Source organism: Squalius cephalus (assembly GCF_949319135.1).
Source record: "Squalius cephalus genome assembly, chromosome: 4".
In the NCBI taxonomy this organism is placed as follows: domain Eukaryota; kingdom Metazoa; phylum Chordata; class Actinopteri; order Cypriniformes; family Leuciscidae; genus Squalius; species Squalius cephalus.
This window is the reverse complement of record NC_137125.1, coordinates 30,797,539-30,818,930: the sequence shown is the minus strand read 5'-3', so window position 1 is coordinate 30,818,930 and position 21,392 is coordinate 30,797,539. Positions and strand designations below refer to the sequence as shown.

The 21,392-nt window shown below is 40.2% G+C and overlaps 1 protein-coding gene across 3 annotated transcripts in view; it reads right to left on the bottom strand.

The window, feature by feature from the left end:
• Positions 1 to 20,286, bottom strand: part of LOC307157109 (uncharacterized protein) — a 43,617-nt gene extending 23,331 nt beyond the window's left edge. Inside the window, exons 1-3 of one of the 3 annotated variants that reach the window (XM_079868874.1) lie at positions 20,217 to 20,286; positions 16,636 to 16,683; positions 15,891 to 15,997 (exon numbers count right to left, since the gene is read on the bottom strand). The gene's annotated coding sequence lies outside the window, so the exon portion shown is untranslated. The remainder of the gene's footprint in view (positions 1 to 15,890; positions 15,998 to 16,635; positions 16,684 to 20,216) is intronic. The other 2 variants (XM_079868875.1, XM_079868873.1) reach the window with 2 other exon arrangements.
• Between the last annotated feature and the right edge of the window lie 1,106 nt (positions 20,287 to 21,392).

Sequence of the window (21,392 nt, the reverse complement as noted above, 5' to 3'; positions counted from 1 at the left end):
TGTGACGTCACCCATAGACTTTCTGAAGAACGGTTCTGAGGCCGTTTATGGGGGGTATGGGCGGCGCCATCTTAGAAAATCTTATAGCAGAGCAACCCATTTTATGTACGATATTTCAATACAAATGTTCAGAAAGGATACAGAGGTGGTATGATGTGTTGTGTCAGATCATGGCCGAGACGTCAAATTTCAGGAATTCCACTCGGTGCAGCCTATGCTCGTTATCAGCTGTCAATCAAGCTCATATTTTATATCTAAATACGATCTAAACTAACGAGTTCTAAAAAAATTCACCCCCCTCACAGTTGTCAGGCACTCGGAACCTGTCGAAAAATACAATAAAAGTCCATGGGACCAACCTGTAAAAACATGAATTTATGCTGTGAAAACGGACATTTTAACATGGAGGTCTATGGACATTTGCTCCCTTTTGGGACCTGCCCCTAGCGGATTTTCAATGTATTGCAGTTTTTCGCACTTCCGGGTAGGCTTCATTTTTCAGATTAGAATGTTGCCCCTTGCCGCGCGCGCGCTGCCGGGCGATAGTGTAACCATAGCAACAGGCAGAGAGTCTAGCTTTGAGTAAAACAGAAACACTAGCTAGCTATGGATCAATGGCTCCAAGCAGCAGCAGTGCTAGCGGCAGCTCAAGTGAACCAATGGAAAAAAGAAAGAAAGCTGATAAGTCAAAGTACCGGCAATTTCATGAACAGTATGTCGTTTTCGGTTTTACGTCCACATCTACTGAACCGCCTCAGCCGCTGTGTTTCCTCTGCGGGGATGTGCTCTCTAATAATAGCATGAAACCAGCCCATTTACAACGACACCTAAATACCAAGCATCTTTCCTGTGTCGGTAAGACAGCAGAGTTTTTTCAAAGAAAACTATCGGAATTTAAGGGAAGTCAAGAAAAATTAAAGAAAGCGACTGCAGTGTCAACCAAAGCATTGGAGGCTTCATATGCTGTGTCGCTACTTGTGGCTAAATCCAAAAAGCCATTTACTGTTGCTGAGGAGCTAATTTAGCCTGCTGCTGTAATTCTTGCAGAAACAATGATTGATAAGAAAGCAGCTGATGCACTGAAAACGGTACCATTGTCCAATAACACAGTGTGCCGGAGGATTGATGACATGGCCGTTGATATTGTCGATCAAGTAGTGGAAAAGTTAAAACTGTCTGGTTCATTCACGCTGCAGTTGGACGAATCAACAGATGTTAGCGGGGAAGCCCAGCTTATTGCGTTTGTGCGATACAGAGACATTTCTGAAATTAACGAGCACATTCTATTCTGCAAGAAGCTAACGGGGAGCACTACCGGTAAAGATGTGTTTCACGTTATCGACACCTTTTTCTCAGAGCACAATCTGGATTGGAAGTCCTGTATTCATGTGTGCACGGATGGTGCTGCATCAATGACTGGGAGGGTGAAAGGATTAATAGCGCAGATTAAGAAAGTAAACCCCGAGGTTCAGTGGAATCACTGTATCATCCACAGAGAGGCACTGGCCAGTAAGAGAATGAGTCCTGAGTTACATGAAGTTTTGAATGACGCAGTGAAAGTGATAAACTTTGTCGAATCGTGGCCTCTGAATCACAGACTGTTTGAAAGGCTCTGTCATGACAGTGGCGCTGAGCACCAACAGCTACTGCTTCACACCGACGTACGTTGGTTATCGAAAGGGAAAGCACTACAGAGGCTTTTGGAGCTGCGCAACGAAGTAAGCGCTTTTCTGGCAGAACACTCACATCCCCTTGTTGTTATGTTGGAGAACACAGACTGGGTAGCCCGCCTTGCATATCTCGCTGATTTTTTTTAGCAAACTGAACAACCTGAATTTAACTTTGCAGGGTAAAGACACACACATCCTAAACATGTATGATAAAGTGTGTGGATTCATGAAGAAGATCAAACTGTGGGAGAGTAAATGTGAAGATGGGGACACAAGTTGTTTCCAGCAGCTCAACAGCTACCTTTCTGCAGGTGATGTTGACAGAGCTCCTATAGTGCAACTAGTAAGCACACATTTATCCAGACTCAACAGTGAGTTCAACCACTACTTCCCTGATATTGAAAGCAAGTCTGCCAAACTTGACTGGGTCCGTAATCCTTTCATGACTGAAAGTACGGATAACAACATTCCAACCAGACTACAGGAAAATCTGCTGGATGTGTCCTCAGACCGTGGACTGAAGATGAGGTACTCAGAAACAAACCTGTCACAGTTCTGGTGTGATGTGGAGAAGGAATATCCTGATTTGGGGAAACATGCACTGAATGAACTCCTGCCATTTGGATCTACATATTTATGTGAAGTGACATTTTCATCCATGGCCGTAATCAAGTCCAAGCACAGGAACAGACTCAACTTGGAGAAAAGCCTGATAGCTGCTGTTGCCACACTGCCCCCAAGACTGACCAAGCTTATGAGTGAGAGACAGGGTCAAGTTTCTCATTAATTGGTGAGTCCTTTTGTGTCATACACAGGTCTAAACATATTTAGAGTAGGCTGCTACTATGTATATAAAATGTGATCTTTGTTTTTGTATAATTGGTCTGGACATGTGAAGATGTGAAAATAAAAGTCATACAAATATTGAACGAAGACAAGTATGCGTTATTATAGGAAGTAAAAATATTATTATTTACAGGTAAATGAGATGTTACACTGTGCAAACCTAAAATTTACACCAAATCTAAAAATCACACCGATCACATGCGCTTGTGGGGGTACTTCAGGAAGGATAAAGTGTTTTGGGGGTACAGTCCCCTAAAAAGGTTGGGAACCACTGATGTAATGCATTAACAAATTAACAAATAAGACCTTATTGTAAAGTGTTACCAAAAATCTATTGCCTGACAAAAAAATGTAATTAAAATTAAATACCTAACCCATGGATAAATTAAATGGAATCGCCTCCGCATGGACAATAAGGAAATTATTTTAATCAAACCATATTGTTGATGAAAATAATACGAGAACAAAATAATGCTTGTTATTAATGATAACGCATCAATGTTTTTGAAAAAAAAACCACATTTTTAATATTACAGTAATAGTAACTACTATGGCCGTTCATGTCGAGTGCGACGAACTGCTTCCCGTTTTGAGCGTCTCTCTTCCAGAAATGACTTGTAGGACTCCTGAGAGTCCCTGCGGCCGTTGTTAATTGCTGCACGCCAGTTGGGTCTGTCATTTGCAAGTGCCTCCCAATTGTCCAGGTTGATGGAGAAGGCCTGAAGATCCCTCTTAATGACGTCTTTGAAACGTAGATGGGGGCGACCCTGTTTGCGGGGGGCATTTGCCAGCTCGCCATACAGCAAGATTTTTGGGAGGCGGGTGTCATTCATTCGATAAATATGTCCAGTCCAACGGAGGTGGCGTTCACGAAGGATGGTGTACAGGTCACTGGAACCAGTTCTCTCAAGTATGACAGAGTTTGGCACATGGTCCTTCCAGCATACACCCAGTATGGAGCGGAGGCAGCGAAAATGGAAGGCGTTGAGGCGATGTTCATGCCTCCTGTAAGTTGTCCATGTCTCACTTGCATATAGTAAGGTGCTAAGTACACATGCATGGTATACACGGACTTTGAGGAGCAATGAGAGGTTCTTGTTGTGCCAGACACGCTTGCTCAATTTTCCAAACACCGATGATGCCCTCCCAATGCGCATGTCAAGCTCTGCGTCAAGGTTATTGTTGTTTGATACTGTGGAACCCAGATAGGTGAATTTGTCTACCACAGATAGAAGTGTGTTGTTAATGTATACTGTAGGGTTCAGGGTTGCAGGTTGGGCAAGGATAACTGTCTTTCCAAGACTGATCTGCAAACCAAACTCTAGACATGCAGCGGCAAAAGATGAGCAGAGTAGTTGTAGATCTGCCTCTGAGTGGGCAACAAAGGCAGCATCATCAGCATAAAGCAGCTCACGTACCATAACATGGCGTACTTTGGTCTTCGCCCGCAGTCTGGCCAGATTGAACAGTTTTCCTGAGCTGCGGGTGTGTAGAAGGATACCCGAGTCATCAGGGAAGGCACGGCGTAGTAGGGCAGAGAAGAAAATTCCGAAAAGGGTAGGAGCAAGGACACATCCCTGCTTTACTCCACGCCTTATCCGGAACTCTTCAGAGCGAGTGCCTTCAAACTGTACGGTTGCCTTCATGCCCTCATGAAACTCAGTGATCACCTTCAATAACTTTGGAGGGCAGCCAAGTCTTTGTAGAATGAGGAAAAGTCCAGATCGACTAACGTAGTCAAAAGCCTTGGTCAGGTCTACAAACACCAAGAACAGAGGTTTATGCTGTTCAATACACTTTTCCTGTAGTTGACGAACACAGAACACCATGTCTGCTATGGAGCGGCCAGCACGAAACCCACACTGGCTTTCAGGGAGGATACGGTCAGCAAGGATTTGTAGACGTGGTAGAATAGTGCGAGCAAATATCTTGCCAGCAAGACTGAGCAAAGATATTCCTCTGAAGTTGTTACAGTCTGCACGGTCCCCCTTGTTCTTATAGATGGTAATGATGTTGGCATCTCTAAGGATATCTGGGAGATATCCACTCTTCCAGCACATCACAACCAGATGATGTAGGACAGAGGCAAGAACATCACCGCCTGCCTTATAAGCCTCAGGGGGGAGGCCGTCAGCTCCGGGAGACTTGTTATTTTTCAGTGCTTTAATTGCAGATTTGACTTCCTCAATGGTAATATCTGCATCCAGATCAGACATAGGGGGGAGCTCAGGAACAGCAGCAGTTATTGCCAGTGTGCTGGCTGTGACAGGCTGAGCATAAAGAAGGCTATAGTGCTCCGCCCATCTCGCCAATTGAGATTCCAAATCAGTCAGAAGTTCACCTGATAGGGAACAGAGTGGAGAGGATTTTTTAGGGACTGGGCCCAAGGCTTCTTTCAGACCTTCAAAGACTCCTCGAATGTTTCCAATGGATGCACTTGACTCAATACGGTCACACAGTGTGCTCCAGTAAGCCTGCATGGCTGTGCGAGTGACCCGCTGGACATTGCGGCATGCCTGCTTCAAAGCTGCCTTATTTGAGCGAGTGTTATGCTGCAGGTAGGATAGTCTGGCTGAACGTTTAGAGTCAATTGCAGGTAGGAGCAGGCTGACATGGGTTTTGAACCAGTCAGGCTGGGATCTGGATCGCTTTCCAAAGATGGAAAATGCAGCCTTTGTGGTAGCAGAGTGGAAGTGCTGCCAGGCAGCCGTGATGTCTGCATGAGGAGGTGAGGAGTAAAAGCTGGAAGCAAGTAGTTCCTGGAACGCATGCTGCGACGCAGGAACATAGGTTGCAGAAACATCCAGACGAGGAGTAGGCTTTGGCCTGGCGTAATGAAACTTGTTTGGGACCATCCTTAGTTTGCAACGTAGAAGGGCATGATCAGTGTCACAATCTGCTGAGTGTAGTGATCGGCAGTGTGTTACTTCCTTCAAATGTTCACGCTTCACCAGTACATGGTCAAGTTGGTGCCAGCGCTTAGAACGTGGATGACGCCAGGTGACCTTGGAGGAGCTTGAGCCCTGAAAGAATGAGGAGGGGACACAGAGTTTGTGGGTGCTACAAAATTCCAGTAAGCGCTGACCGTTGTCATTCATGTTGCCATATCCATGGCTTCCCAGAATGTCAGGCCATGCACTAGAGTTAGCGAGAGGCGTGAGGAGATGGGCACAGGTTTTTCCACTGAGGAAAGTAGCTTGTTTTGGATTGCAAAGCCAACACCGTGCATTGGTCTGTCACCGTCTGGGTATCCATTCCAGAATAAAGTATAGTTTTTTTCCCGGACAGAGCCAACACCGTTCAGCCAGGTTTCACTCAGGGCAGCGATGGAGATGTTAAGTCGGAGTAGTTCTGCATCAATCAGGGCTGATTTACGAGGTGAGACGCAGTCCATGTCAGAACTAACACCAAGAGAATGCACATTCCAGCATGCGATGGAGGTGTATGCGACAGTTGCAGGATGACGACCAGGACGCGCCTGCCGTACACGCGAACCTTGCCGAGCAACGACAGCACTCTTAAGGACAGAGTGCTCCCGAGTTGCCAGTCGTGGGGGCTGAATGTTTGACGTCATAATGGAGAGATGAGATGCTCATAGTAGAGAGCGCCCGGGCAAAATTTAAGTGAAAGTATGGATGCCCAGGTCAAACTTCCACCTCTGGACTCAGTGCTACAGATTCCAACGGAACACAGGTGTGTGACGGTTGGTGTAGTTATGAGTTGCCCCGCAGTGACCAACTAACTAGGTCTATTGCCCCGTGACCATTGGCGAGGTGCTCTTCTGCTCACCGGGCGACTGAGACAGACCGACTCAGGTGCTGTGAAAGCAGACGCGCTCTGATACTCAGCATACCAGCCCCTGCTGCCGGGCTAGCAGGGTGGACTGGGTTTCGTCTGGTCTCTCGCCTTTGACCTGTCTGGCTTGCTTAAAGCTACCAGGGGTACAAGTCCCCCGCCAGCTTAGCTCTCAGGGTCATTGGGACTCACAAGCTGTTCCACCACGACAAGGTACCAGTCCATGGAACAGCAGTAATAGTAAACATCTTTAATATCAGGCTTACTGTTTCAAATGACATCATTGCTGTTTGAGCTGCACGCGCTGAAGCTGAAGAGAATGAACTTTAAAGGAGAACTCGGCAACTCTAGCGAACTCTAGTCACTTCTTCGCTGATTTTCCCTTTTGTTGTCGCATGTTTTCCCCACGAGCTCCCCCTACAGCTGTGGGGGGGCGTATATTTCACAACACGGACGTAAAAAACTCACTTGCGGCAGCCTCCTCCCCCTCTCTACCGCTGCTCATGTGCGTTTGTTATGATCGGAGCAAGCCAACTGTATCGTGTGGAGCTATGTCTACCGAGGTGGGTAATCTGGTAATACATCATACATGCGTGTGTGTTTATGTCGAATTGCCGTAAAGCAATTCGTGTTTCGCGCTCGCGCTTGTTCTCGTTCTCGCTTCTCACGAGACTTCCAATTTCTGTCTTACCGGGACGGCAGTCCCCAAGTTGCAAGGTTGGTTTTCCACCTGGGAACGCTGGGGGGAGCAGGGAAAGTCATCAATATCACCAGAATAGGTTGTTTAACCATCCAAATGATTTCTAGACAGTTTTATTAAGTTAAAAAAGTTACCAAGTTCTCCTTTAAACTGAATCGCTTTGCTAGAAGGCTAATCAACTCAACGGTTGCTGAAGAATGCAACTTACTAAACCCAAAGAATTTACAACTTTCTATTACAATAGTGTAATGAATGACAGTCCCAATCATAGCTTTTAATGTTTTGCATTGCTGTTTGACCGCACACGGTGAAGCTGAAGAGAACGAGCACTGGGAAACTGAAGAACTTTTCTAGCAGGTTGTTTTCTAGCAGCCTAAGTGAGATTAATCCATAGACAGTATAAGAAATGGACACAGCGACCCCATAGACTTCAACGGAGAAAAGTGAAGTCAATTAAAAGCACTCACTTCCTGATAGCTGAGCGTACTGCGCATGTAGCGCAATGACTGAGTATTGCACTTCAATAATGTCATAATGGGTAGTTAAATATAATAATGTTAAAATAGTGACAAATGTTAGTCTCATAGTACACCAGCAGGTGGCAGCGATGTTGCGTAATGTTGGTTAGGGAACCGATCTCTCGTTAAGCCTCGCGTGAGTTAGAGAGCGAGACTTCCCCGTGAGTGATGGTGTGTGATAACCACGAGAGCTGCAACTAAAACGTTTAACTCCTGTTTTGCAGGTAAGCTGGTGAATAGTTTATGAGACTTGTGTATTAAAGGTAGGGTAGGTAATCCTGTTCAGAAACATTTTTTTTTATACTGGGTGAAATGGTCCTTCCATTCTGATAGTAGTCAATACATTATGTGTTCAGAAAAAGGAATGGAAAAAATCTGACCTCTGTAGCAGCTGTAGGACAGTAAAAACTCTGACCAATCACTGCCATTCGGTGCGAATGTAAAGAACCAATCAGATGCCTTCATGTCTCGTGCCCGAGCACCACTGCGTGCACAGCCCTGCGTGCACTCATCATCACATGTCACCGTTCCCGGAAATATTCAGCTCACTACACCGAGTAAGCAGGAGTTTGCGGCACAATGGCTGAGAAAATGCAGCAAAAAGTACCAATGCCAGCTTTGCTACTTTGCTAAACTACTTCCTCGGACCCTGCCCTCACTCTTGAACGACCTCCTCTGCTTCGTCCCCGACCCCGGAGTGGACCTGTCCTCGAACCGACGATGCGGTACTTGTCACCGGAGTGTAACGTTAGTCCTCATCAGAGTCAACAATGTTTTCATCATGGAAACTCTTACATGCAAAACACCGTATATGTTATGACTCTTACACGAAATTCACCTTCATCACAGTTTAACTGATGGTAATGGAAAAACGTGTATCAATGCAACCTAGCTTTGCCTTATAAATATAGCTCGTTACCTATAGCCTAAATATAGCTCGTTACCGAATCAAACAAAATATATTTTAAACTTTACCAGTATCGATATGCTAGCTTGATAGTGAGTACTAAAAGCCATCATATTTGTTTATATTCATAGTGATAAAGTTAGGTATTTTATTACATGTGATTCTGACATGATGTCACTGCATGCACTGCGCTCCTTCCTCTCCGCTCGTCTCAGGTAAATAATAAATGCGTCTTCAGCTGAGCCTGAGCGTTTGGCGTCGCGCGTTCATGTGTTTTGGGGGCGTGGCTTTGGAAGGAGCCCAGAAGGGAGGGGGTGGAGTGAATGGAAATAATGACCTGTGTTTACAACAGTCGTGAGAGGTCTACAGACACTCGATTTTTATACTTTCTTTTTCAGAGTACTTACATTTTAATTATGTATTGGTATATAAAGACAGTTTAAACAAATTTGGAATGTTTTTTTTTCTGAACAGGATTACCTACCCTAGCTTTAATGGTGATGTGTATATTTCCGAAGTGTTTGCTTAGACTGTGAATTAGATATATGTTATATTAACCGTGCTATGCGTTGATTAGTGAGATGGAACGGGTGTTATGAGTTCATATGGCTATTTACACGAGTGTTGTTGAATATAGCAGAGATTTAGTTACAATGATTACATGCTGAACTATAAGAGGATGTTTGCATTTTTACAATGTAATGTTTAAAACGTGTTGTGTGAAGCCTCGCGTGAGTTAGAGAGCGAGACTTCCCCGTGAGTGATGGTGTGTGATAACCACGAGAGCTGCAACTAAAACGTTCAACTCCTGTTTTGCAGAATAAATACACTTCAAATGTGCAACCCCCTGTGTGAATTCTTCATTATACACTGGGAAGTGTTACACGCAGCCTCAAACTGAGCTTGACGACGTAGATGTGACAGTTGTAACCTGTCTGACAGTTCTAAGTCTTCTAGTAGCTGTGCCAAGAGAAATCTGAATCATTCCCTTACAAATCTTGCAGACACGGAGAGGGCGAGTAGGAGCTGTCCATTAGCTAGGAGCAGGAGCAACTTTATGACTCTCTATGGGCTTCTCCCTTGACTTTATGCCTCCACGTCCCCCCGATTGCCTGTGAGCTTCTCCTTCTATCTATACGGTAATTTCTCTACTGTGCGACAGAGAGTCGCGTGGTTATGACACAATTTTTAGCCTATTTTTACAAAAACAAAAACAACAGAGCCATAACGTAAGATACAAGGTAATGGAGACTTTTATACACTGTCATGTTTCTTTAGAAATAAACAATGGATAAATAAAGTCTTTAAATGCCTCAGATGTGAAGTTATTCGCAGTCAAAGTGACGCCAAAATGAATGGGAGTCAATGGAACGCTAACAGCAGGTGATGGCTTGCTAACCAATGTAAGGTACGGGGAAGGTACGCTTTCCGGGTGCTGGATTACCCCCTTGGATTAATCAGATATTTATATTACATAAACTTTATATTACAACTTATATCTGCACAAAATGACATGATTGCACAAGCGAACTTGACTGTTCTGGTCAGAACGTGTAATCCCTGTTCTGCACTATTCCCACAACAACACGCTGAAACGGCAACTAAACCCAGGGAATTCACAACGTTTTATTACAATAGTGTTCTCATTATAATGGCATGTATATGACAGTCCCAATTATAGTGCATTGCTGTTTGAGCTGCGCACGCTAAAGATAAAGATGATCACCGGTACAATGAAGCGCTTTACTGCATCGTTCATTAAAGGGTGGTTGATTATGATTTTACTTTTCTAACTTTAGTTAGTGTGTAATGTTGCTGTTTGAGCATAAACAACATCTGCAAAGTTACAATGCTCAAAGTTCAAAGCAAAGGGAGATATTTGCTTTTAAAGAAATCACTTTTTAAGGACTACAACAAACGGCTGGTAGGGACTACACATTCCTCCAGGGTTAGTAACATCACCAACCCTAAAATTTACATAAACCCCGCCCCCAGAACACGATTTATAGATTATCAAGACAGAATATGCTAATCAATGACTAGAAGATAACTACACATCCGCTACATAAATTCATCAACTAACCATTCAGAAACGTCCTGTTGCATTCTACATGTTGTCACTTCTTCTCGAGTTTCATCGGGTTTGAACATAAAAGACTAAAGGTTTTTGAAATTTTCAGTGCATGTCTGTGTGAGTGCAAGCAGCCCATTTTCATTTAAAGGAAGAGACACAAAACGGTGCGTTTTTGCGCACCCTCAAAAATGTACAATTTTAACATGCTATATAAAAATATCTGTAGGGTATTTTGTGCTAAAACTTCACATACACACTCTGGGGACATCAAAGACTTATTTTACATCTTATGAAAAGGGCATTATACCACCCCTTTAACTCAACCAAACACATCCTATATTAGATTAATCAGATATGCACAAAATAAACATATTACAACTTACAATGACACAAGATGCTGCGAATGCTCAAGCGAACCTGACTGTGCTTGTCATGAAGGCTTAACTCCAGACGCGCTCTTTCCGTCATAACGCGCTCGTCGCGCTGAAACACTGGCGAACAAGAATTCACATTATTTTGCAGGCGTGCTCTTATTATAATGTAATGAAGCCTATGTGACAGATTTGTGCTGCACATGTTGCACTTAACTGTATCTTCCTCTTCCAAGTGATTCCAATCATTCAAAACCATCATGGCGAAAAGCACGCATCTCTCAACAGAAATAAATAATCTATTATCTATTGGCTTTGATATATCTGCCTTATTTTCTTATCGGATAGATAACATCAAAAATGACCATTTATCGGCAGATATCAATATGTGGCCGATATATCGTGCATCACTAGTAATATAAAAACATGCACTCTCCAACAGCATAATGTTACTTTTTATTATTTTAAGCCTAAATCCTAGTCAAATTAGAATATCTTAGTTTTATATATCACTTGTGATGGTACTTTCTATATGGCCAGACGTGCAGTCTACCAATAACATTAGAGCGACAGCACTACGAACGCCCACAAGCGATTCACAGTACAGAGACTAGCGACATACAGCAACAAAGTCGCTGGCAGTGTGAACGGGGCTTTGGGTAATTTAACACCGTAAGGCCCACTGTTGTAATATTACAACATCAATTTTAGCTCTACTTAAACCTGCAGATGTTTTTTTTCTTTCTCTAAGACCACATTTACTCCGTTATCCTATTGATCACAGGCTAGGGCTGATCACAGGCTAGGGCTGGACGATATGGCCAAAATGTATATCACAATATATTTCTTAATTTCGGTCGATACGATATAATTCCGATATCGATATGAACAATATAAAAGCCTCAGGAAAAACTACCAAGAACGCCCACAATTAATGTCCTGTACTTCTGAAAAATGTATTTACCAAGTTTCTGAAACATCCTCCTATAAAACTATAGGTACAATAAAATAAAATGGTACAAATAAATTATTGTTAATATTTTATTTGTATTTAGCCTTCATACAAACAAGAAATGTGAAATCACCATCAAATAATAATAATAATAATAAAACTCAACTTATTAATATTAATATCTTTAACTTTAAACTATAGGCTAACATAGGTTGATTATATTATTCTTATATATTGAAAAAAGTGCTTCAGCCAGGATAAAGAATGTGAAAAGTGCTCAGAGTTGCTGCAGAAAAAAAAAAAAAAAAGAAAAAAAGTGAGCAACAACAAAAACACATGTTGCTGAGGGACATTTTGAGTGTTGATGACACCCTAAATTCATTCCGATTGATGATTCTGAATAGCCACGTTTCCATTGTCGGGCCAGTGCGAGCCAGGGCTTTAAACGGGCGTGCCGGGCTAATAATAGCCTCGGGCCTGTAGCACCGGGCCCAAAATCTGCTGCGTTTCCACTGTCGGGCCAGAAGCTCTGCAGCGCTTCACTAAAACACGCCCGTAACGCGCCTCTCTGGAACAACGTCACACTAACCCATCATTTCACCAACAAATGGAAGTTTTATCAGAAAACTAATCAGAAAAAAATCACTGGAAACAGCGTGATCGCAAAACAAATCTGATAAAAGCGACCGTTTGCTGGCTATTTGTTGTTTACTTGCATATTTAAAACCCAAGCATCAATGTTTTACCACAGGTTTACAATAAAAAGTGATACATTGATCACAATTAATTAATTTATGTCAAAATTGCACATTAGTCACACAGAAATAAATTAGGCTACCGTTAGGCTAGGTTAAATTAGGCTACCGTCTATTTCACAAAAGAAATAGGACACACTTACTAATTCAGTCGAGGCTGTTTCGGTTTATTTGGAAGTTACAGGACATATTTAGGCTACAACACATTTAGAAAGAAAGATAATTTCTACAAATATGCCACCAAAAATACGACCTGAGGAGCTTTAGCACTCTCTTGACTCCCAGTAGGCTACAAATATTTTCAGTCAGAGAAACAGAGGAAGCTCCCGAAAAAAAGTTGCTTTATTTTATCATAGTCCGGTATAAAGAGACTGGAGACTGTCAGTAGGCTACTGACAGATAAAATAAAAACATGACTGTGATAGCCATTATGATTTGTCTGATTTCTTCAAGCGTTCATATTTACCATATTTACTATGGTAATGATAGCGTGCATAGTCTTTTGCAACGGGTATAAATATTTATATTTCTACCTTATACGGTGATCAGAATCCACATCGGATCACAACCAGAAGGCAATCAAACATGAAAGTGAGTTTTGAGGTAAATTATTTTAAAAGTCTTTAATGCTGATGTTAGCTGACAGAATCATCCGCCGCTGCCGTCTCCCGGCTCAGGTAAACTCCACCTCTGTTCGTAACCACTCCTCTAGCCCGAGCTGGCCCACTTTGGACCAAGGTATTCGACAGGCCAGAAAATCCTGGCCGTTGTGTGCCATGCTGCTTATATTTATCACGCAGTAAAAATGAAAACGTAAACGTAGCCCATGCCTGTAATGTAGGCTATATTGAAATATCGGAAATGTGTTTAAAAATCATATTGAAAATTATATTGCGATATATATTGATATTGAATTATTGTCCAGCCCTATCACTGGCCTGTTCACCTGGCCATGAACTCACACAACCTGCGAACTTGACTTGAAGTTAGGGCTGGGCGATATGGCCAAAAACATTTATCACGATAATTGTTTTATATCAGTCGATATCGATAATTATGACGATAAATGTCAAATCTATAATCTATATTTCTTTCAAGTTTAAAGGCAGATTTTTGCTCCTAAGTGAAAGTTGTAGAAACCAGAGCATTAATTGTGGTTTTAAACTACTCTTTATTGTCAGAACATATCATGACAAACACTTGGCAAACAGGTGAACATTTCACAAATCTGAGGTAGAACATTCAAACATTTGTCATTTTTCCTTAACAAAATAAATATCTTTATTGGAAAATTAATTTCTTAAGTGCCTGCATGTGCTAATGGGGGATATTGTTTCAAGTCTTGAAACAGGTTTGTGTTGCCTGACTTTGATGGCACGTATCTTCAGCAGTTTGTAGTGCAGGCTGCAATATTAATATTACATGTTTTGTCTTGAAATGCATATTTGACAGTGAGTTTACAGTAGTATTAGCTTGAGTTAGGATGCAGATTTACCATGTTAAATTTTGTTCATTAACAAAAACAGAAACATCTGTTAAAAAAAATGTAACGACCTCATTTTTATTTGGTAAAATATAATATTCTGACTGTTTGAGTTTTATTTAAATTAACTATTGGTCATCCAGTATCATGCATTTAGATCATGATAACCACAGATAAAAACCAGGCATAGCCTACAGCACCTCACTATCATGGCAAAATGTAACTTTATGGTTTATATGGTATTTGTATGAAAAACAGTAGCCTAAATTCATTATTAAATACTGTAATTATATTCCATCAGTCCTTTAATACATTGTCTACATTAATAATATAATACAATTCAATATGTATATCTCATATTTCATGGTGCAGTTAATATTACTAGGCTAACATTACAGTAAATCCATGGTAAATGATGGGAATTTGTAGACGGAAAAGCCGTCTGTATCGTTGCGCACACAGTGTTTCTCTTGTTTGTCAGCGCCGTTTCATCTGGTTTAAATCACAAAGACATTTGTGTTCTTCGCTGAATTCAAGCGCTTCTCACTGGATCTCGTGACCGAGACCGATCAGAGTAAACGCATCTGCTCTAGTGAGCTTGCGCTGCCGTTTGGACTTTGAGCCGAGCGGATTAATGGTCCGTGTGGTGCGCGGTTCAAATGAGTTTCGTTCCGCTTTTGGTACATAAACATTATCGAACATTTATCGAACTCTTGGTATCGTTTTATCAAGAAAAAATTATATCGCGTTAATTATCGTTTTATCGCCCAGCCCTACTTGAAGTACATCATCGAAGAACACAGACCATGCCCCGTAACAGGTATCACTGGCTGAAAAAGGATTTTATCAGTCCCAACACTGATTTTTCAGGTCAGGTTATCACTAACGATGCCGTCTCCCCTCAAACGCCACTGGAGCATTTCCAAAAGTTTATGTCAAAAGATATGAACAAATTAGAGGACGCTGCAGACACTGTGTTAAAAGCTACACCAACACATTTTGCAATGGGCAAATGGGTCTCATTCATGAAACATTCGTAAATATACGAGTAAATATGTGAGTGATTTGCGCGTAAAGAGACCTTCCCGAAAACTCTTCTCCTGATTCACAAATACTTAGTAAACGTCAGATGTGATAGTGAAATGTGTGTGTTAATGAATTCCAATCAGTCGTAAATGGGACGCACGCTTATTCTCAATTACCATAAATCCCGCCCATTAAATCCGCCTGACAACTATATATGGGCATCATATTATTGTACCAAACGAAGGATTTCAACATGTCTTCTCAAAAGCGAATGAAAAAGAGAAATTTCTCAGATGCAGAAATTGAAGTTTTATTCAGTTAAGTTCATTCAAAACACCACATTTTATTTTCAAGTGTACATAGTGGCGTATCAGGTCCTAAAAAAAAGGAAGCTTGGCAGCATTTTACAGATGCAGTTAATGGAGTTTCATCTGTTAATCGAACAGTCCCAGAAGTGAAAAGAAAATGGTTCGACATGAAGCTTGACTGCAAAAAACGAATTAGTTCACTTCGAAAAAATTGTATTCAAACTGGAAGAGGACTACCATCATCAGAGCATATCTACATGCGATCAACGCATCATTAGCATAATTGGCGAAACTTCTCTGTCGGGTATAATTCCCGATGGTGACAGTGATGAACCCCTTTGCAGGAAAGCACGTCAGCACAATCAGATGGTAAGGCTACATTTCATTTTTTTTGGGGGGGGGGGGGGGGGGGGCAGCTGACATGGTAAAATAAATATAATTTTAGAGGAAATACACAAAGCAGTTGACATTTGAGCAGATTTTACTTTTTTGTAAAGACAGACAAATGCCAACTGTGTCCGCCCATGAGACCACTGAAGCGGCAACCGGATCTGTTCATCTTACGACCGGTATATCCAGCAGCATCCTGGATCTGCACAGAAGACGGCTTTAAGTCAGGAAGTGCTGGATAAGCAAGACAAAATTTGTCAAGCTGTGCTGGCAATAAATGACACATTAAAAGAAATAAATGTTAGCCTACGAGAAATATGTGATGCTATTAAACATAAGAAATAAAGTTTACTGAAACTATTTTGTACGCTTGCTTTTTAATGCATACATACTCTTAGAAACGTATAATTAGTTCCTGTCGCTTTGCAATTGCAGCAAGAGGTATGTCTATGTGTCGGATAGGCAACCTTGGAGGCACCATACCATGATCAGGTCTAATTATATCCTCTATGTCTGGCAGACCATGTTCCATGGCAATGTTGTGTAGAACGGAGCAGGCCAATATTATTTTGCAAACCTTTTCTGGTCTGTATAACAGTGTACCACCTGATGTGTCCAAACACCGCCAGCGCCCCTTTAATATACTGTTTGTGCGTTCAATAACTGACCGAGATTTTGCGTGTGCTTCATTGTATGCCATCTCCTGCCAGCTTTGGGGATTTATCAATGGGGTCATAAGCCATGGTGTCAGGGGATAACCATTGTCACCTGAGTGTAGGGGAGGGGAGGGAAAGTCTCAAATATTTGTCAAATGTTGTGAATAAATAAAATTGTACATACCGCCATCCGTCTGTAACTGCACCACTGTCCAAACGTCTAGCAACTGAGCTGCTCCGAAGAATGAAACTATCATGAGTACCACCCGGCCAGCGGGCCACTACATTAAGTAGTGCACATTTAACATCACAAATTAGTTGCACATTGATGGAATGATAGTTTTTCCTATTCAGAAATGGAAATGCATCATGTCCATCACATGATGCATTTCCATTTCTGAATAGGAAAAACTATCATTTACATATACATTACTATCAAAACATCGCCTTGATGTGAATGTGTGTGCAATCAATTGCTCCTATTACGTTTGGCAGGTTTGCAATAGCAAAGAATCTTTGCTTCACCTCCAACTGATGGACAAGGTTATAGGGGAATTTTATATATTGGGGCATTAGCCCTATTATGCAATCAAGAACATCTGGGATGATGCGACTCATGGATGACTGAGATATCCCTGACCTGTCTGCAATCTCCCGCTGGAATGTTCCTGTTGCCAAAAAACCTTCTAAGATTGGCCTTCAATATATTGCATAAATGCAAAAGAACAATTAAGGGGCTATTAGTTTGCCCAGCCCTATTGAAAGCAATTAATTATTTGATTAAAGTGTTCCGTTTGCAGATATGCTATTACTGGCTCTCATAATAAAAGTAAAAAGAAAAACCGTATGTAATTACTATATATAATATTTTTTCAAAATGCTGTGTAAATATGTACCTGATTAAGGTGAATTAAAATACAGCCTTATTAATGAGCAAAACGTTCGGATGTTAAACGCACTATTTACGCGTGGCTGGGAGCAGGTGTAGATTTCTTTCGTACCAACTAACATTTGGAAAATACGAACAATTTAATGAATCCGAAAATTTACACCAAAACCACTTTACACACGATTTACACAAAAATTAGTTCTGCTCGTGTTTCATGAATGAGACCCAATGTCTGCCTCTGCTTTTCGGAGGACAAGAACTGCCTTTGGGACAGTAGCCTATATTATGATATAATTGAATTTAGCTATGAACAGAGCTAAATCATGGACATGAATGCCTAAGTTTTCATTCAGTTCATTTGGTTTTGTAAATAAAATCTGAACATATTTTTGTAATACATTTTTCATAAAAATATGACATAAGCAGCACATCCTGCAAATGAACCCTTAAATTTGTTCATACAGTGAGTGAAATCACTGAAATTCTTCTATCCAACAGGCCCAATGTTGCAATATTACATTTCCCTAAAAATTTACTAAAATGTCAAAAATGGAAAAGCCCATTATTTCTGCATTAGAGGCCTCCTACAAAAACATGTAAAAGGTGGGAATTTTTTTTGTTTGTTTTTTTCTATATTTGTGTCTTTGAGGATTAAGGCCGTCTCTTGAGATGCTTTGTAGACTCTGCTGGGTGTGTTCATGTGTTTCGAAGGAGGCGTGGCTTTGGAGACGCTCTGAAGGGAGGGTGGAATCAAATGCTTCCTAAGCTAGCCTGCTATTGCTAGCATCTCAGAAATTGCCTACCCTGCCTTTAATAGCTTTAAATTACCTGATTAGCCAAAAAAAAAAAAAAAAAAAAAAAAAAAAAAAAACACCCTAACACTAGTACACAAATTTAGGGCTGTGTATTGATACAGGTGTCCCAATTCAATTAGATTCACAAGATTTCAATTTGATTCGATTCTCGATTTGACTCAATGAATTCAATTACTATTTTTCTGGCCCCACCACAAAAAAAAGCAATAAATTAATAAAATAGGCCTAGTTAGTTTTTTTTTTACCCATGTATCTTTGTATTGTAATAAGGTTATGACACCCAAAATTTTAGATACCGGTGAAATTGAACAATTCTCGATTCCAATTTCGATACTACAGCTAAAGAAAACTTCAGGTTCAGAAATTGAATAAAGTAATCAAATGTAAAATAACACTGCAAATAATCTTCAGTTAAGTTACAAAACTGTTATTCATTGAAGAGAAAGGAGAGATTTCTTTGTCTTTTGTAGTTTGATTAAGATTAAAAACTGCAGCAGGAATATTAGGCTGCTGTCACTTTAACACTAATGCATGAATCCGATATAATGATACACATGTTCTTTCTCTACAGTGGAGCAGAGAGAACAAGCAAGAGGAAGATTTGAAGAAAGACTGCAGAAATAGAGATGAGACAATACAAAAGAGAAAAGTTTAGAAGAAATCACTGGAAAGTGAAGGGTTATGACTGTGCAAGAGTTTTAGGACCTGCGTTAATATTAGAAATGTTTTCCAGCGAGAGAGAGAGAGAGAAGGGCGAAGCGGGAAGGCCTGAAAACAAACATGGACATTGCTTTGATTTGCTCCACATGTGAGTAACACTGGGTTTGAGTGTCATTGTTTGTCTGGAGCTCTTGTTTGTATATAAATTGTCTATATACTCTTTATTTCTGCCTGCATTGTCAATAGATGATCCCCAATTTTGACGAGAAAATTAAACTAACTTCGTTAAACTTGACAAAGAAGTATTGATATTTCAAACAGTTCAATATTACTTCCCATTTCATTGTTACCCACTTTAATGTGCAACATTATATGTGTGATAATGTCCCAGCGGTGCTGGTGTTTTCACAGTCCTGAGATAAAAGAAGATCTGCAAGTTATTGTTTTTATTGGTGTGGCATATTTATTATGATTTATCTCCAATCTTGTCTAAAACATAATCATATCCAGTCAAAGCCAGAGGATGGGACACATTTAAGATGATCAAACTAATTATTTTTGAGGAATTTGGGCTGGAAATATTCACTTATTTGAACAACTTTAATTTGTTCTAATACTTGATTGTATCATAAAGTGAAATAAGTGTATGAAAAAAATGCACACATTATTAATGTATAATTTGTACAGTCTTTACTCATAATTAATATTTTATGGGATGTATAACCCTGTCTAATTCTAATGCTCTTTAATGTGATGTTTGTATGAATACAAAAATTAATTTCTTGCTTTCTTTTATAAAAAGGTGATCAGACTCTGAAGTATTGCACATATGGCTTGTGTACTCCACTTTAAATCATGAAATATGCGCAGAAATAGACACAATTTTTCTTTGTTTTTATAGCTTTTTGTTTTTTCTTTGTAAACTGTGGTTGATGCGTTTAGATAAGGGGGCAAAACTCAGTAACTAAAGGGTCATAGCTTCAATATTATTATCTATAATTAATATAATAATTGCCAGAGTAATTCGTATTTGCTGATTTTCTTCTGTTTTCCTCAATGATGGTCAATAATTAAAGCACTATTTTGCTTTTCGGTATTTTAAAGTGAACGAGCAGTTTGTGACCCGGATGTGCGAAATAATAAAAAGCTACAATGTTTGAAGAGAGAAAGTCAGACATCTCCACAGTTATTAACCAAGAAAATGAGACGCATCTTTTCTATTACTTTTTTTGTGTGTGGATGCACTTTACTCACAAAAATAAGACTAATAAATGTTAGATACAGCATTACAATGTCACGTTGAATAATAATCCATTCATTCTACAGCGCTTGCAAAAAATTATACAATTAAATCAACGGTTTTTATCAACTTAAACACTTAAAATGCTTCAAAACACAAACCTTTCTTAAGTCGAATCACCTCAGACACGAAAGTGCGGAGCAGCCTTATGACGTGTGATTCTTCTTCTGTGCATTTACTGGCGAGTTGCAAACCGATAAAAGGGCGCAAAGCGCCACCTAATGTGCTGGAGGGTGACAAAGAGGAAGATTTTCTGTTTCAAACCATCGTCAATTAAGTGAGTCATTCCACGAAACCGGTACGATTTGAGTCCCTCTGAAGTTTTTAAGTGTATTTTACCTATTGGGTCACCAAAATCTATTCTTAAAAGCTTTTTGTATCAATTGAAATGTCTCCTTTAATAAAGTTTAAAAATAATGACATGCATATTATCTTTATATTAGAAATTATCCTGTTTTTCAATTGACACCACCTATTTTGTCATGTCCCTCATGGCCTTCTTTGAAAGTGTACTTGGAATATGAATAATATAATTAGAAAAAAGTCCATACATTTTGCCATTCCCATGAATATCTATCTGTGCTTTTTTGCTGGTAATGTTTTTTTTCTAAGTAAATTCATGATTATTTATTAAAATCACATTATTTAGTTCCGTCCCTCAGTAATCCCTCAACCCCGTTACACAAACCATTCTCCCCCATAAAACTAATGAACAGATCCTTATATGTGACATCAATAACATGAATTAACATCATAGAAGTCTTCTGAACAACACTGTGTGTAGACACAGGCAAGTTACCACCTTCTTTTATAACTATAACTTATTTAGAATCTGATATTGTGGTCGTCAAGCTCAACGACTCAACCCCGTTACATCAAATAAAGATAGAATTCTATTACTTGTGAAAATTATCTTTGTTATTTCAAAAGTATACATGATTTCTTAATACAATGAATGCCATGTACTCTCTTGTTGTTCACTACATGTAGAGCAGTGGCCATTTTCAAGCAAAAAATCACAACCCCGTCACATTCAACCCCGTTACTTTTTTGCCACGAAGCGCGCGCACATGCAAAAAAACACACAAAAACATGTTCGCACAGACACACAAACACATCAAAAAAGCACACAAGTAATATGTTTTATTTTGATGACCTATTTAGTCAGTTTATAATGTTCTAATGTATTTAAAGTTATTGTTGTTTTTCCTGCAGTCGGGTTAATAAAACTGAGTTGCAATTGCAATTTATATATGTTGTTTTTCTTGGTTACATAA